Source organism: Thalassophryne amazonica, chromosome 23, assembly GCF_902500255.1.
Source record: "Thalassophryne amazonica chromosome 23, fThaAma1.1, whole genome shotgun sequence".
NCBI lineage: Eukaryota > Metazoa > Chordata > Actinopteri > Batrachoidiformes > Batrachoididae > Thalassophryne > Thalassophryne amazonica.
The window spans coordinates 8,639,210-8,652,953 of record NC_047125.1 but is presented as its reverse complement, the minus strand read 5'-3'; the positions used below and the strand labels follow the sequence as shown (position 1 = coordinate 8,652,953).

Genomic DNA, 13,744 nt, shown 5'->3' with positions numbered 1-13,744 from the left:
CCAAAGTGCAACAAATAAAAAGCTCTGTGGCCACAGAGAAAAAAAAAAAACATACTGCTTTATAATTGCTGTATTTATAATTGCAAAATTAATACATATTATACATGTTGTCAGTGCCACATAAGTCAGGAGAATAAGTAGCTATTGTTGTGTAAACATCACTTTTTTAATGAAATCATCAACCCCCGAAGAAAATCATTAATCTTCCATTTTTACAGTATTTCAATCAAACTGTATTTCAATGTTTTTCGATAGAGAAAAACACTGCTCAGTCACAGGCTTTGTCTTCATTATATTATTATAAACGAGTTTCCAAATATTCCTGCAACTTTCTAAAACTTGAAAGTGGGTGTGGCCAAAGTCTGACTGTGATGTCTTTAAGGCGCGACGGAAATGCTGGTTTTTGTACCAGAGCGAAAACGCTGCACTGAGCCTAGCGGCGCTTTTCTCAAACCTTATTTTATTTTTGAAAAGAAAAATTAGACTCCTACTTGATTTCAGGTGTATCGTTGATACGCGAATTCGAGCTTTCTATCGAACAGGGTGTGTGCGCAGTTCAATTCGATGCTAATAAGTCAAGTTTGTTAGATCGTCGCACTGGTCGCTTCATACTTGTTCATTGAATGAGGTTTAGCTCAAATTAGCCTTTGTTTTGGTCTGATATCGCACACATTTTCAGCACGACAGTCGTCCAGTTGTTCATTTCAGTCACAGTCATAGAAATCTGCGCTTTAACGGTGAGTATACGCCTTAATCATAAAGATGCATGTGCTTTAACATAAGACAAAATTTAATTTCTTTGCGCTAATACGGGATTCGGAAGCTAACGTTTAGCTAGCTTGCTAACGAGAAGATGGCTAACCCTCATTTCACTTACAGCCTGCAGAAACTTTGAGCGCTAATTTTCTTTATTTCAGAGTGGATGTGTGACTTACTCTGTTAACATTCTGCCTGAACTAAGGTTGAGTGATAATTTGTTTCGGCCCTATCGTTAAAATATAAATTATATGCTATTAGCGTGGAACTGATGCGGGAGGGTCGTAGCAACAACTTTTTCTGCACGGAACTATTATTTTCAGTAATAAACAGATATTGTGTAGTTGTGTTACTCTGTTTCAAATGGGTCTGTAAGTACTTGGCCGGATTTTTGTAAACTTGCCTCTGTACACCACAGTGTAGTTGAAATGAAACAATCAAGATGTTTGTAGACCACAAGCTTTAGTTCAAGAGATTTAGCAAAAATGATACGTTAACATTTTGGAAATTCTTTTTTTTTCTGGTCCCTCTGTTTTCAGAGGCCGCAAGTAATCGAACATATTACAGATTTGTATTATTGTTGACAACTATTGTTGACGAATCACTTCCAACAGCCTTTATGTATTTGACCATTTATTTTTCTACTGATATGTGACGATTCCCATGCCATCACTTTTTCTCAAGTTGCTGCTAGGGTTGTAAAATTTTGATATTTGGTTACTAATCAACCGTAATAGTAGTAATAATAATGATGATAAAATTGGAACAGATTAGATGCTCGCTAACAGTGCCATCTTTGCTTTGTCCAATTAACACACAGCTTTACACAGTACCACTGCAGACAGGTGTGCACGCCACTGCTTATTTCTAATTACATGTGGATGAATGTAGTCCTAGAAATGGGTTTAGCAAAGTTTTTGGGCCACAAAAGTAGTGCAGTATATATAATGTCCAAAATGTTCAATTTGGTATATTCAGTGAAAATGTTGTCAGTCACTATGTTTAGGGAGAACTTACTCTGCAATAAATTTGATTCTGATTTGACAATCAAATCAGTCCAGGTTTAGCTCTTGTTCAAACATGACAATTAGGGGTTATATTGTTTTTTTAAAAGTATGCAATCCCACTCAGAAATGTTAAAAAGAAAAAACTAAACTGTCAACATAACAAAAAAAAAAAAAAAAAAAAACCCTGACTGGATTAAAGGTACAGTGTGTCATTTTTGAAGAGGAGAGCAAATGTTACGTCCATCAAACAGTGTTTTTAAACTTTTCAACGTTATTTATTTTATTAACTTAGACAGAAACATGCAAAAAAGAACTTTGATATTACAACATAAGTGTAATTTTTTGTCTATTAAATCATTTAAAACCAGTCAGAATGACTTGCAACGCACCGCCTCCTGTGATAATTGCCAACAGCACCGTTATACTAAAAATTTTGGGGAGAACCCTGAAAGCCCATTGCAAGAAAACACAGCTGCACAACAAACTTATTCCAGCATCTAAAACGGAGGCATCCAGCTGCGTAGGAGAAATGCCACACTTTACGAGGGGAACAAGAGTGCAAACTCCTGCTAAAAAGCAGGTTACTCTGGCCAGCATTGCATAGGGTTGGGTATCGAGAACTGGTTCTTTTATGGTATCGTTAAATGATTCGATCCACTGACATCAATAGCCTTTTTGCTTAATGATTCTCATCGGTCCTTCAGAGCGGCCATTGTTTTTGAGGGTGTTATCATTTCTCTACATTTATTGCAGACCCTGCAGCGGCTCTGCAATCAATTGCTTCTGCAGCGTGACTTCGCTTTGAAGCTTGAACCAATGAAGCAGTCTTCGATCCACTGCTTCGTTGGTTCTTTGATTCGCTGCTCTTCAGAAGCGGCAAGTCTGCTTCTTAACCCCTCTCAAAGCCATTAAAATGTCAATTGTGAGTCAGTTTTGTGTGGATTAAAGTCACTAACTGGGACTCTTGTTGCAGTCGAAACGGGAATCATCCTCCATTCTGTTTGCAGAGCTCCAAACGCTGCCTCGCTCTGTGCTGACTAGGGATGGGTATTGATAAGATTTTATCTATCGATACATTATCGATTCCCTTATAGATACCTCCTGTGAATTTTTTGTGTACTAAAAGTAGGCTTTGCAGGTTTTCTACCTCAACAACATTTTTTTGAGTCTTAACATAATTAAATATGAAATTGGTCACTGGATCCTTGATCTCTGGACATAAATATAAATAAACAAAATCTGTAGTTTTTGTCAAAACCATTTCCATTCAGACATTAATGGCATGAAAGTCCCTCCATACATCTGAGCTGAGCTCAGCCGGCTGCTGGAGTCTTCAGGTTTGCAGCCATACAGTCTTGGGCTGCTGCACATCAGCGCAGGAGGATGGAAAAAACAATTTGATCGATTGCAGTTTATTGTTTGTATTACAACGTTTGGAAAGAGGTGTCATTTGATTTAAACGGCAATTTGCTTTGAAATTATTAATTCCGAGCGGCAGAGAGCTGCACAGCGTTTGGAGCAACGGAACGGAGGACGATTCTTGTATCTTTTTCACAACAAGACAGGAATCCCAGTTAGTCACTTTAATCTGCACAAAAGTGACTCACGATTAATATATTTTAATGGCTTTGAGAGGGGTTAAGAAGCAGAGTTGCCGTTTCTGAAGAGGAGCAAAGCAAAGCTCCAACGAAGCAGTGGATTGGAGCAGTGCTTCATTGGTTCAAGGCTCAAAGCAGATGCGCACTGCAGAAACAGTTTATTACAGACCAGCTGCAGGGTCTGTAATCTGCCTTAAATGTCATTAAGATGCCTGCTAACATGATGGAGAACTTTAAAAGGGTCACATGCACGTCAACGTCATTGCATGGCTATGGAGTTGTATTGTAGACGTAGAAAAAAGAGCGACTGGGCTAAATGCAGTCCTTTTTAATGCACATAATGCGTGGCACTTATTTAATCCTCTGGAGTCCTTCAATGCATATTCATGTCAAGGTTACATGACCAAATTAAGCGGCCCTCCCATCAAATTCCCCACACTTTCAACTTCAGTTCAAATGTTTTTTTGAAAGTGCAGACTTCAACCTACGTAGCAATTTTTAAATTTTGTTGATAGACCCAGTAAAACCTGAATAATGATTGTTAATTTTCGTAACAATTACAATGTGAAACAAAACCATGATTTTTGTCTTTGGCTTCGGTGGAAAGTAAAACCCCAGCCATTTGGTGGGAAATGCACAGCTAATATGTGGAGCACCACTCCATGTGATTTCTGTGGCCAGCACGTACGTGTGAGTGAGAGGTTTTCACACTTTCTTCTCTCTGCTCAGAACAATTACAATGTGAAACAAAACCATGACTTTCCCTTTGGCTCTGGTTATGCCTTTCCCAACAATTGCCTGGGTTTTCCCACCAAATGATAAATACAATGTTCACAGACCCACGCGTATTTGAATGTGGATGCGCGCTGCCTTCGATGCATGTATGAACACCGGTCTCTCTCTTTTGACAACTAGTTGGTGCAAAAAAAAAAAAAAGTCTTCCTCTTTTTCATTGATGGAAACGCATGACATCACCAATTAAATACCATCGACCCCATGTGGGTGCAGATGCCACTCAGAGAAGGGAAGAAAAAAAAGCCTACCAGGGGCCCAATGCTGCCTCTGGTGGACAACAAGAGGATGTATCAGGCCTGTTATGTTCAACACAGGACCTTTTGATAGACTGGAATTGTTTTTCTGAAAAAAAATGCCTGAAGCATTTCCTGCATTTTAATGTAAATCGTTGCATATAACTTTGTTTATATACAAATTGGTACATATGTTTTTGAAATTTACAATATATTTGCATTCCAAGTTATAAAAATGGTTTGTTTAACATGTTTGTGGTTTTCACAGTAAAAAAAAAAAAACAAACTTTTTCAGATTTTGTTTGTGTGAATTTAGGTTCACTGTTTTAATGCAGTATGTCAGAATGAAAGAAAAAAGTCACACAGGTGCAGTTGTGCTAAAAATGAGGCATAAAGTTTTAAAAAGTCAGCATTCTAATTGCATAAAGAGATTATGGTTCTCTTGTCACTAAGCTGTCAGTGTTCAAGCCATTTTGTTTCTACTTTTAGATTATTTTATTTATTTTTTTTTTGTTTTTGGGTAGAAGAAATAAAAAGACACCAAACAAGGCAAAGTAAACTTTTTTTTTAAAGATAAATTATGAAGGCAAAACCAAAAGTAGTCAAAAATGCCCAATTATATGCTCCACGCCAGAGTGTTGAGACAGGTGTGTGCGTGCGTGTGTCTGTGTGTGCGCATGCGTGCGTGTGTCTGTGTGTGCGCGTGCGTGCGTGTGTCTGTGTGTGCGCATGCGTGCGTGTGTCTGTGTGTGCGCGTGCGTGTTTATTAAGACCAAGTTTTGATCCAGCCATTAAATGATGCAGATCCAGGAAATACATAAGCCTAACTGGTGCTGGGGATTCCTTGTAGATCGTTCGGTGCCTCCTGACTGTAACGAATTGATTACATATGTATCGCAAGTTATGTCCGTTTTATACATTTAGCGGATTTTGTCCGTTTTTAAATACGGTGAGGCAAACAAGTATTTGATCCACTGTCAGTTTTTGCAAGTGTTCCCACCTACAAAGAATGGAAAGATCTGTAATATTTATTGTAGGTACTAGGGCTGCAACAAACGATTATTTGGTTCATCGATGAATTTGGGTTTCAACACGATTAATCGGATTAGCGGGGCATTTTTTAAAAATGTGCCAGGGACACAATTTTTCTCTCCTTCCATCACTTTATTTAACAACAGAACATTATTTGAAAACTTAAAATACTTGAAAATCAACAAATTGTCAAATGTCCCTTGGCTGTTGAAATATAAAATAATAAAGAATAAAACAGTTTATAATAAAGAACAAATAATTTTTTCAAATGGCATTGCTTTATCAAAGTGCTGAGTTGCCATAAAACATTGAAACATATAAATGTTATATATGGTGAAAAGAGGTATTTTTGTTGCTGCAAATGAGCAATTAGCAGTTAACCATAAAACCTAAATAAAAAAACTGTAGCCTGACTCATATGTGCAGCATTCTCTGTGTAACTTGTAAACTGTTGTCATTTCACAATGACACATGTGACTCATGTCTCTTTCTCTAAAACTGTATTGTAGCATGATTAGTTATTATTACTATTATTGTTGCTATTATTAATATATAAATAAAAATAAATTAAAAATATTATTTCTAATACATTTGATTCTTTTATGACAACAAACGCTGAGCCATTAATTATTATACATAAAACAAATGCACAAACATGCTGAAATGCCAGCAGCTTAATGCTAACTTTAACATTGAAAATGCCATAGACATGCTAATGCATTAGCATCGACGTTAGCATAAAATACATCTATTAACTGTTTCAGAAGACCATAACAGGTCAGTTTAACATAAAGGTAAATGTAAATATTCTTCAGACATATGCTCTTTAGGTTTTAGTGTGGAAAAATTAAGATAAAGCGAAATAAAACAAATACAACCAATGAAGCAGCAGCTCGAAGCACTCCTTCATTGGTTCAAGATTCAAAGCAAAGCTCGGTTGATTATATGGAAGAAACAAAACATTTGGGGTAAAACAGTTATTTAGCAACTAATCGATGACTAAATTAGTTGACAACTATTTAAATAGTCGATTTTAATCGATTAATTCGATTAGTTGTTTCAGCTCTAGTAGGTACACTTCTACTGTGAGACAGAATCTAAAAAAAATTCAGAAAATGACGATTTTTTTTTTTTAATAATTGCATTTTATTTGCATGAAATAAGTATTTGATACAATAGAAAAATAGACCTTAATATTTGGTACACACACCTTTGTTTGCACTTACAAAGGTCAGATGATTCCTGTAGTTCTTGACCAAGTTTGCACACTGCAGCAGGGATTTTGGTCCACTCCTCCAAACACATCTTCTCCAGAACTTTCAGGTTTGCAGTTTCAGCTCCCTCCAAAGATTTTCTGTGGCGTTCCAGTCGATCTATTTTGGTCTCATCTGACCACATGACCATTTCCCATGCTTCTGTCGGAAGCACAAAAATATTCAGATGTATCAAAGTGGGCTTACTTGTAGATCCACGCACATTTCGTTTGTACATCCCACTGAATGTGGAATTAAGCGCACGAGCAGAAGTACCAAACTCCTCCCTAATTACATTCCCATCTGAATTTGTAAATTTATTGAAGTCATTTGATTGTGTCATGCTGACGGCACCATAAATGTGAGGTGTAGTATGTTTCATGACGTCCCTGTGTTGTCTGTACGGTTGCACCTAACAATTATTTTTTTCGATTAGTCGAATAATTTATCGATTATTCTAACATTTTTTTTTAAGTTACTCGATTAATGACAAGGAATTTACCCACAATAAAAGCATACCTTAATATTTCAAGATTTTATTCAAATACTCCTTGTAATATTTCAAGATTTTATTCAAATACTCCTTGAAAAACAAAACCTTTGCTACAAAAGTAACACATTAAATATGCAACAAAAAATGTTTTCCTCAAAGCTATGTTTAAAAAAAATAAATAAATAAAAAAAACACACCCGGAGCCTTCAGCATTTATTCTCATCAACCCCCGGGGCAGTGGGGGAGGCAAAGCAGTGGGTTAGCAGCGGGTTACGTGGTTATGTCTTTGGTTGAAACATTCCCACACTTTAGATAAGTGTGGCTGAGGTTTTTTTTTATTCGCTGCAGCTTCTCCTCCATCTTGTTTATACTGCGAGCAGCTATCTTACTACGCCTTCTACCACATGACTGCAGTGCATCGACAAAGCACAAACAAAATAAAAAACCAAACATATCTGAATGCGCACATCCCCAAATGTGCTTGCGCTGGTCTTCATTTAGAGCAATTACATGAACTACCATGCAGCCACCCAAAGCCAGACGCGCATTTATGTATCACATGATGTGAATATGGAATGAAAATGTTTCCTATTCAGGCTTCTCCCCAGAAATTTTTAGTATAGTGGTTCTGTTGGCAATTATCACCTGAGGTGCTGTGCGTTGTCATTTTGACTCATTTTAGATGCATTGAAAGCAAGAATAATAGACAAAAAATGACACTTATGTTTTAATATCAAAGTTCTTTTTTGCATGTTTCTGTCTCTGTTAATAAAATAAATAACATTGAAAAGTTTAAAAACACATTGTTTGATGGACATAACATTTGCTCTCCTCTTCAAAAATGACACACTGTACCTTTAATCCAGTAAGTTTTTCTGTGATGTTGACAGTTTTTCTTTTTAACATTTCTGAGTGGGATTGCATACTTTATAAAAACAATATAACCCCTAATTGTCTTGTTTGAACAAGAGCTAAATCTGGACTGATTTGATTGTCAAATCAGAATCAAATTTATTTCAAAGTAAGTTCTCGCATACAAGTAATTTGATCTGGGGTCATTGGTGCATAAACAACAATAATAAAAAGAAAACAAAATATTTTGGCAAGAAGTAAAGAAGTAAATCTGCTCTCTCTCTCTCTCTCTCGCTGGCTCCTTCTCTCTCTCTCTCTCTCTCTCTCTCTCTCGCTGGCTCCTTCTCTCTCTCTCTCTCTCTCTCTCTCGCTGGCTCCTTCTCTCTCTCTCTCTCTCTCTCGCTGGCTCCTCCTCTCTCTCTCTCTCTCTCTCTCTCGCTGGCTCCTCCTCTCTCTGTGAGGGAACAAGAGACTTGTCGCTCTCACACCATCTTTGCGGCTTATTTGTGCAGACATGAAAGCTTTCATCTGTAAAATAAAATCTTAATGTGTCACTAGCTACGCAGGCAGGAGCAGCTCTTTTTATTAGAAGACTTTGATGGAGTTTTTGTTCTTTCACTGTTTGAGCTGCGGCGCTGTGACTCTGCTCGGCTCTCTGCCGGCGGGGGAGGGGTGAGCAGGCAGCAGTCCGTTCAGCACGGTGCAGTGCAACAGCGCTGTCCTAACAGTATGATGGCGCAACGCTGTTGTTCCATTGTCTGGGGAGAACCCTGCTATTAATAACAAATTCATCATGTGATGGTGCCTTGTAGCAATATGTGTGCAGTCAATAGCTCCGATTACATTAGGGAAACCGGCTCTCACCGCGCTTTAATGTTGGAATGTGATGTACCTGGATGACATTTGGGTGATAGCGGTTCACACAGCTGCCATGGGTCGGCGCAGGATTGACTGGCACAGTTCTGACTGATCGGCCAGCTCACACTGGAATGCCCCTGTTGCCAGGAAGCGCAGTGTGGGCAGCACCTTGTGGGCACAGACAGCTGGCCTCTCGCCATATTGCACTGTGGGCCGGCCGCGTTTCTGCGTGACCTTAGTAATCAACATCGTCTGATGAGCTAATTATCGTCATTTGCAAGTAAATCCTTGCGTTCCCTGAATAGTCGCTCTTGTTGGATTGCACCATTTGCAAGGTCTTCTGACAAAGTTAACACAGCCACTGTTGGTGCCATTTTACGCATCACTTTGCGCATGCAATTTATGACCACTCATATAATTGTAAATGTGGGTGTGTTAATTGCTCATCAGTGTGTCTCTGGTGTGCACAGCACTCTGGTGGCTTCTTGTTTTCACACTGTTTAACAGTTCCTGCATCACTACTACGTGTCGACGGTGGAACAAAACTGTACAATACAATAGATGTAGAAATGTGCATACGCCAGTCAGGATTTTTGCATGACGTACTGCGCATTTCCATGGTCATTTTACTTTTGGTACATCTGAACATGAGCGTGGCGATGGACGTATGCCACGTTTTTGTACATATGCACACTTTGTACATGAGACACCCCCAGTCCTTCCATGTAGTTTTCAGAATCATCGTTACCCCACTAGCTGAGATCTTGCATGAAGCTCCAGACCAAGGAAGTTTGGCAGTCATCTTGTGTTTCTTTCATTTTCTAATAATTACACCAGCAGTTGTTGCGTTCTCCCTAAGCTGCTTGTCTGTTGTCTTGTATTCCAGCCTTGTGCAGGTCTACAATTTTGTCACTGGTGTCCTTGGATAGCTCTTTGGTCTTGACCATGGTGGATAGGTTGGAGTGTGATTGATTGTGTGGGCAGGGCGTTTAGCACTAAATGCATGCAGTGTGAAAGGCCCTTGATACCCCTACATTTATTGAAAGAAAAAGAAAAAGTTTACATATACACTTTTGTCTCACAAAGCTAAAGTACCTGACAGAGCTTTTTGCTGCCCACAGCTACTGTGTAAAAGTTTTGAACACCTCAGCAAATGTCCAGTATTAATGTGTTTAACCTTTTACACATTATTTAATACCTGTGTATAGGGGTAAGTGTACCCATTAACCTCACAAAATCTAAGTTTCGCTATTTTTCCTATATATTGACATAATTTGTAAGTGACATCATTTGTTAAAGGGCAAGATTTACCTCACATTTGAATACTTAGTAATTAGTTGGTGTACAATTCAAAAGATGTGATTAAGAAATTTTAGGGAAAAAGTCAAGTCTGGAATGGGCTTAATTGGTACCATGGTACCCAGAACATCATTTGATAAAATAAACTTGTTCAGTGAAATAATTAATGCATGAAAATATAATTAATGCAATATATTTTTATAAATGACAGTGAAAATGTTTTCTTTTAATCCCTTTTGAACAAATATCATCATCTGAACAAATGATATACATTTGTTCTGACAAATAGTACAGTACACAACACAGAACAATGAATCTGTTCATTTAGTTTCATTTCAGGCACTTCAGGCAATCCAGTTAAAAATACAAGTAAACAGCAATATATTTATTAGATAACAGTGAACATGTAGTTTAAAAAAATTACATTTTATCTATCTATATATCTGTCTATCTATCTAGTAAGGTAGATCAGTAATTTAGTCACACAGTGAACTGTTACTTTTAAAAACTTTTGAAAATAAAAAATGTAATTAACTTGTACTAGAGGAAATTCTCTATTGAAACACAACTCCAGTTCCAATAAAGTTGGGATGGTGTGTGAAATGTAAATAAAAACAGAATACAATGATTTGCAAATCCTCTTCAACTTGTATTCAAATACACCACAAAGACAAGATATTTAATGTTCAAACTGATAGACTTTTTTGTTTTTGTGCAAATATTTGCTAATTTTTAATGGGTGCCTGCAACACATTTCAAAAAAGTGTCTCGACCAATCCAGTATGGATTTCGATTTCTAATCTGCAACTTTTGTTTTTGGCTTGTTTTACGCCCGATGCCCCTTGCTGACACAACCCTGCTAATTTTTCCGGGATTGGGACCAGCACTCATAGTGTACTGGCTGCTGGAGTTCCTGATAAGTCAGATGTATTTCTTACTGTCAATGACACTATTTATAAGCCTGCACAAAGCTGATCCTCTAGCAGGCCGTTTTTAAAGGGCTGTGTTCATGATGGTGCACGCACACTAACCCCCAATCTCAATTCTCTTTTGTACCCCTTCCCCTTCCCATTGGCCTACCCCTTTAAAACAAGGGATAAGGCAAAGGGGTATGCCTCTAGCCCTATGAATTGAGACACCCCTCCGCCTTAGGAGAAAAAAAAATGCGCGTGTCAAACTGCTGTCTTCACTGTTTAACATGGCCAGCGAAATGCAACTTGTTGCAGTACCTGTTTGCTTTTTTATTTTCTCGAATTTCTGCGTAAATGCAAAGAAACAGAAGTCGCAGATTTCTTCGATGCATCGCAATCATGTCATGTTAATTTATTTAATTAATTTGTAATTTATAATAATAATTAATAGTATTAATAATTAATTAATTAGTAATTGATTGTTAATAATACAAATAATAATCAATAATAGCAATAATTAATATTGTTTAATCATTAATTGATTTAGTAATTAAAATTTATAATAATAATTTATTAATTTATATAAGCGCCAAATCATGACTAATCGCCTCAAGGCGCTTCACAAACATCATTTCAAAGCAGAATAAAATGAAATAAGATTAAAACATAAATAAGTAAAATAATAAGACACGCAATCATATAAAATACTAATGATAAAACTGGAAAAGTTTATTTATTTAAAATAAACACAAAATATATCAGTCTGTGTGCAGTGAATGTATACATTATACAAGTTTCACTTTTTGAATGGAATTACTGAAATAAATCTACTTCATGATATTCTAATTATGACCAGCACCTGTATGTATGTTATGGGCTGCATCTAGTTCTGTTAACCTTATATTTCTTTTTCAAATTCTCCCATTTTTGCTTCCAGCCCTATTTCCTTTAGAAATTTCCTTGACAGATAATAGCAGTTTTTTTAGGAGGTCAGGTTATGTGTTACACATATACATGTGTGTATATATTTTCCAACTTATTCCCATTGATGAAACTTCTCATTTTCTGCCTGAAAGCTTATTAGGAGCCGAGTGAGCTCAGGGCTCCCTGTTTATTTACAAAATATACACGTTACAGACCTTGAAATCCAACAGCAGGGATTGATATTATCCAAAGATTTATGAACATACAAATTAATGTGCTTATCCTTCATCATGATTTTCTCCATTGTGAGATATAAAAGTGTCTTATTGTAGCATTTGTGTGTATGTGCATTATAACGCCTCAGCACACGAGCAAAGTTACGATATTCTTCAGAACGACAATATACGCAACATGCATCCAGCAGAATACACGTTGCTGTCATAGACAACTGCCTGTAAAGGTTTTTGGCAAGTTATAACTTTCTAAACAGCATAATTTGTAATGAAAGCCGCTTCATTTGTGCGGCTCTTTCGCCGCCATGTTTATTTTTTTGGAGACAGCGGTAAGCTCCTCCTACCCCTCCAAACGGAGTGTGCATCCAGATTCACTCCAAACGGAGGGGTTTGAAGCCCTCCGCCTTCTCCTCCATCTCGCGAAAAAGAGAGAATTGAGACACCCCTGTCTCTCGTGCCAGCGCAAAACTGAGGGGAAGGGGTAAGGGGAAGGGCCAAGGGGTAGAATTGAGTCTAAGTCTTTCCACAGTGGAAAGCGGCGGCTGCTGTGACTGCATCAAAATTAAGTCATCACTTAACGAGTCATCATAACACATCGCACTTTCTTAATGTTAGCAGCTACATTCCATTCAAGCATGCGTTGGGATGTTTTCCTCAAAGCTATGTAAATGCTGTTGGAAACACTCAGAAAAATGGGCACTCGAGTACTTTGTTTTTGGCAGTCTCTGTAGCTGTTTGTTGTTTGTATCCTTTGGATTGGTAATAATAATAATAATTTGTCATTGTTGAGGTAACAACAAAATTACATTTAGAGCAATTCATACAATTGATAACTTGTGCAAAAAATAGCAATGTGATGTAAACAGTACAGTATGTACTAGAGCTAAAACAACTAATCGAGTTAATTGATTAAAATCGATTATTAAAATAGTTGTCAGCTAATTTAGTCATCGATTAGTTGCTAAATAACTTTGTTTTACTGCAAATGTTTTGTTTCTTCCATATAATCAACAGAGCTTTGCTTTGAATCTTGAACCAGTAGAGTGCTTTGAGCTGCTGCTTCGTTGGTTTCATTTGTTTTATTTCGCTTTATCTTAATTTTTCGCCACTAAAACCCCAAAGAAGAATGAGGAATATTTACCTTTTTTTATGTTAAACTGACCTGTTATGGTCTTCTGAAACAGTTGATAGATGTATTTTATGCTAACGCCGGTGCTACTGCGTTAGCATGTCTATGGCATTTTCAGTGTTAAAGTTAGCATTAAGCTGCTGGCGTTTCAGCATGTTTGTGCATTTGTTTTCTGTATAATAATTAATGGCTCAGTGTTTATTGTCGTAAAAGAGTCAAATGTATTACAAATTATAATATTTAAAAATTTTTATTTATATATTTAATAGCAAAAATAATAATAGTAATAACTAATAATGCTACAATACAGTTTTAGAGAAAGAGACATGAGTCACATGAGTCATTGTGAAATGACCACATAGTTTACAAGT

General features: G+C 37.1%; 1 protein-coding gene across 1 annotated transcript in view; it reads left to right on the top strand.

Annotated features, from left to right (window-relative positions):
* Positions 1-432: 432 nt before the first annotated feature.
* The window catches only part of senp3b (SUMO specific peptidase 3b), a 119,484-nt gene continuing 106,172 nt past the window's right edge, over positions 433-13,744 (top strand). The window contains exon 1 of the mRNA XM_034165017.1: positions 433-737. The gene's annotated coding sequence lies outside the window, so the exon portion shown is untranslated. The remainder of the gene's footprint in view (positions 738-13,744) is intronic.